Raw genomic sequence first — 4,954 nt, forward strand, 5'->3', positions numbered from 1 at the left:
AAATTGTATTAATCAGAATATAAATGTTCAAATGTTACACTAACTTCGTGTGTTGGTCCGTTTTACTTCCGGACGGCAATGTTATGAGCATGTTAACCAAGCGCCACTATCTATATACCTTTTCTTGAATGTGTACAATTTAAGTAGCGGTCACAAAATTATGTGTATTTTATTTAAACACTTACGTCCCGACCCCGCCCGTGTCATCAGAAAACGCCTGGAATGTGTAGAGACCATGGCCCGGAGCTTTGTACACACCCGTCGTCTCGTCGTAATCGTCACCAATGTTGGTCTGGACATTGTCAAATTTCAATACGTCACCTTTAGCAAGATATTTGTAATTGTGTTGTAGGGTGGCATAAAAGGCAGATACGGTGTTTTCTGGAATATAAAGCATTATGTTATTCATCGCAGGAATGGAACACGTTGGTTTAGGTGTTGTTGATGTTGTTGATGATGTTGTTTGTTTTTGTTTTTAAGGGTTTTACGGCGCTCGCAACACATTAAATTCATATTAGCGCCAGTAAAACGAAGGAAATAGGATAGTAAACAGTTCGAGAATTACAATTAATCTACCCAAGAAAAAGTGAGACAAAGGGCAATTAGCTCAAATAGAGAACCGATGTAGATTCAAAGAGCACACTGTCAATTATACTTAGATTGAGATCATCTAAATGTCTCATCCAGCACAATCACAGGTCTCCACCAAGAGGAACACACTCAAATTTTACAAACCATATGAAAAAAAATACAATGCATAAAGAGAGATGTTTTTACAAGGACAACAATATCAATTCCCAAAACTATAACTATAAATTCGACGGTTTACTTCCCTGTCAAGAACTCCGACCAGGGTCAGGACAAAACAAGTAATCCATTCCAAGACAAAGACAGAAAGCAACTTGAAAACATATACAGGAGGATAAGACATAACAAGTACCTCCCTGCCCACTATGGGAGGTCGGGAACCCCACCCAGGATGATGATGAAGATGCTGATGATGATGATGATGATGATGATGTTGTTGATGATGATGATGATGATGATGATGATGATGATGATGATGATGATGATGATGATGATTGACGATGATGATGATGATGAGATAGTGTTGGTGAAGACATTTCTAGAGACCAACGTTTTCTTTCCAGTTGTCTCATGGTGTTCTCTTGTTCTTGTAGTTTTGTATCAAGCTTGTTCACCGTTGTCTGTAGTTGAGAAATTTGTTCATTTGTCTTGTTTTCATTGAACTTCACCAGGCTTTCCTAAAGGTCAATTTTGACAGTAGAAATTTAATCAGATCCTGAACGTCTTGGTCTGAAATAGAAAATGAAAGCGACGAAAAGATACACTTTTTTGTCTCTCTCTCTCTCTCTCTCTCTCTCTCTCTCTCTCTCTCTCTCTCTCTCTCTCTCTCTCTCTCTCTCCCTCACTCTCTCCCTCACTATCTCTCTCTGTCTCTCTCAGAAAGACACAACACATAAATATACTGTATAGCCAGTCTTATCATTTCTCTGAAGATATAAATATCAGTCATGAAAAGCACAACAAAACTTAGTAAACCAATACATAAACAAACAAGAGCAAAAGTTAAAACTCCGAGCGCCGCTTATAGCTGTTTAGGAATCCTAGACCTCCCGATCCAAACGCGAGTGTTATACCACCAGACCACACAGTCCCACATATGATATAAATCCCAAAGTTAATATTTATGTATAGTTTTCTTTCATCCGATAAAACTGAATAGTATTTTTTAAAATGAGCTTTTACAGAGCGCAATATGCACTAAACGTGTTCAAAGCTCATTACATGGCTTCCCCTAGGCAACAGCAATATTTAACATTAAGGAAAGTGCATGACGCCTGTTAGGTGGAATTACATTTCTTTTCCGACAGAGGCAACTCTGTTAACGGCTATTTACTCATTTTACACCCTGAGTACGGGGAGAGAATGTGAGTAAAGATCCTTGTCCAAGGGAATCAACTGAGCAAGGCTCTAACACCCTTAATTCGACTCCGAATACTCTTAAACAGTGTAGTAACGTCACTTCCTTCCTAATGACGCATGGTAACCTAGTAACACTGGCTCTAAACTATCGGAACAATGGCGGACGCCCGTATGAAATATTTCCCGGCGAGCATAAAAGCGTATTCAGAGGGGAAAATATATAAATTTTATCACGTTTTGACTTTACACATTCTGATCACAAGCCATATGAAAAGTTCTAGCCAGCATGAAGAATAAAAAGTAATTATTTTCTTTGTTTAGAACCAAGATGGCCGCCGTGTCCGGGCGGCGTGACATCAGATTACTGAATCCAATTCGAGTGTCATACTACATGACCCAAATATATTAATTATTATTAAGAGACCCATGTAGGAGAGAGAGAAATAGTTTGAGAGATATATAGTAAGGTTAGAGATAGAGAGAGAGAGATAGAGAGAGAGAGAGAGAGAGAGAGAGAGAGAGACAGAGAGACATAGATAAAGATGGACAAAGTGAGGGATATATTTAAGAATTATTAGAGAGAAAGAGAGAGAGAGTGAGAAAGACAACAAGAAAGAGATAGATAGATAGATAGATAAGAGAAGAGAGAGAGAGAGAGAGAGAGAGAGAGAGAGAGAGAGAGAGAGAAGAGAGAGAGAGAGAGAGGAGAGAGAGAGAGGTGTGAGATACCTATGTGCATCGGTTTTTGCATTCCACACCATACGTTTCTTTCGGCTGCCTACCCAGTTGGGGACAGGTGGGGGGGGGGGTGGGGGGGGGTGAGAGGGGGGGGGTGGGGTAAATTGCTTGGCTTTGATAAAAAAATGGAGATAATCGGTAGCATCTGGAACCTTGTCTGTCACGTTAGATAACATTTGTTTTCGTTCAGCTCGTAAAATTTCAATCTAGCGAGAGGGATCTATCACCTGGAACCAATCAACGTCGAAATAATGAATACGGATAAGAACGAGTAAGGCTATTTTTCTGTAGTTTTAAAGGTAGACTCCAAATGAGTTGAAATTTATCGCGTGGGTCAAATGGCTCAGTTGGCAAAGCACTTGCTTCATATGCAAATAGAACGAGATCGATAAGGGGTGCAATCTTTTTTTTCTGATTTCCTGTTCATCAATCAACGATTGGGTATCTGAGATTGTCAAGTCTGGGGAAATATAGTTTGTAATACACTGTCGTTCAATCTAGAAGATATCATCAATTTTGATTATCCCTTACAACCTAGAGAAACCAGGATAATCTTGGACTCCATGTGCCTTATGGCTCTGAATAAAAGAAATTAAATTCATTATCATTTCGAATGTTCGCACACGCAAGACAGATCCATAGTGGCAAAATAATCGTTAACAGACCTCGAACCTAGGGCCCTCATGTCATATGGTGAGAGCCATGTGACTACACCACTTGCACAAAATGAGTACTTGATCGATAACAGCGTTGTCGTGTCCGAAAATATAATATCGCCAAACAGGCGTCATGTCTCGGCTTACATGTTAAATTTTGCCTATTAATACGAATTGATCACGCCTATTGGATCTATATAAATGTTCACATTTTTTAAAATTCGTACTCAGCATTATGGATATTCCCATTATGAACGTCCAATCTCCTAACTATCAAACGAAACAAACATCCTTCCAAATTCAGTCAATGACTTATTCATCCATTCGTTGATGTGTTGTTATCATATACTTCTTGGTCTCCTTTTCCCCTTTTAGCCTCCACCATGTCCTCTCCACAAACTTTTCAAGGGTCTCATTTCTCTTAAAGCGTCCAACAAAAAGCCCACGACAGACCAAAATTGGATTCTGTAAAATCACTTGGCCACAAACAAAAGGCTGCCCGTGCATATCTCGAAGGTACCTTTAGTAGCCCCCCAGTTTGTAATAACAATAGCATATGTTAAATAATGAAATGATAATAATAATAATAATAATAATAATAATAATAATAATATAATAATAATAATAATAATAATAATAATAATAATAATGATAATAATAATAATAATAATACTAATAATAATAATAATAATAATAATAATAATAATAATAATAATAATATAATAATAATAATAATAATAATAATAATAATAATAATTGATAATAATAATAATAATAATAATAATAATAATAATAATAATAATAATAATAATAATAATAATAATAATAATATATAATAATAATATAATAATAATAATAATAATAATAATATAATAATAATAATAATAATAATAATATAATAATAATAATAATAATAATATATAATATAATAATAATGATAATAATAAATGGCATATGTTTATCGACATTTCCAAATTGTTTCACTCTCTAGAATCTTGACGTTCTTAAAAGATAAAAAGAAATCCACATCAATGAAAAATTTATAGCAATTTAGAATGCTGACATAGCAATAGACATGACATTTAACGTACGTGATAGGAATAACCTACTTTCAATTGTAATGTTTTCACTGCTTTTCTCCTCTCATGTGCCCCATATCATCCAGGAAAATCGCAGAACATGTGTAAAGTCCAGAATCCTCCTTGACTGCATGTTTTATTGTCGCACTGAGATAACTCTGCCCGTCTATCTGGTTAATTTGACCTTCGACCTGATGAATGAAATTGTTGCTGCTTGAAGCTCGAAGGAAAAAATAACGACAAGTCATGAAATGCAATCTTTAATTCACAGATATTTTGCCCTTGGTTGAGAAACTCACAACCTGGCTCTCCGGAAATATACGGGACCAACACACAAAATAGTGTATAACCTTTAACGTTTTAGTCTGGTTAATTCACTTTAGTGAGAATTATTCGTAAGCATGGATGGCAAAAACATACTCACCAACAAACTAGAATCGAGAAGGTGATTATGGATAAAAGATTCACTCCCTTGAACTGAGCCAATAATTTTATTGTCGTTCTTAGCAAGTTGAATGAGAATGACCTTATCTC

The 4,954-nt window shown here is 36.1% G+C and overlaps 1 long non-coding RNA gene across 1 annotated transcript; it reads right to left on the reverse strand.

The window, feature by feature from the left end:
* Positions 1–246: 246 nt before the first annotated feature.
* LOC144960798 (uncharacterized) lies at positions 247–4,606 on the reverse strand. The gene is made up of 3 exons (XR_013642944.1): positions 4,451–4,606; positions 1,139–1,317; positions 247–381 (listed from the first exon to the last, which is right to left on the reverse strand). It is a non-coding gene; the product is annotated as an uncharacterized LOC144960798 (long non-coding RNA).
* Between the last annotated feature and the right edge of the window lie 348 nt (positions 4,607–4,954).

This window comes from Berghia stephanieae, chromosome 15 (genome assembly GCF_034508935.2).
Source record: "Berghia stephanieae isolate SIO BIC M18660-M18661 chromosome 15, UCSD_Bste_1.3, whole genome shotgun sequence".
NCBI lineage: Eukaryota > Metazoa > Mollusca > Gastropoda > Nudibranchia > Aeolidiidae > Berghia > Berghia stephanieae.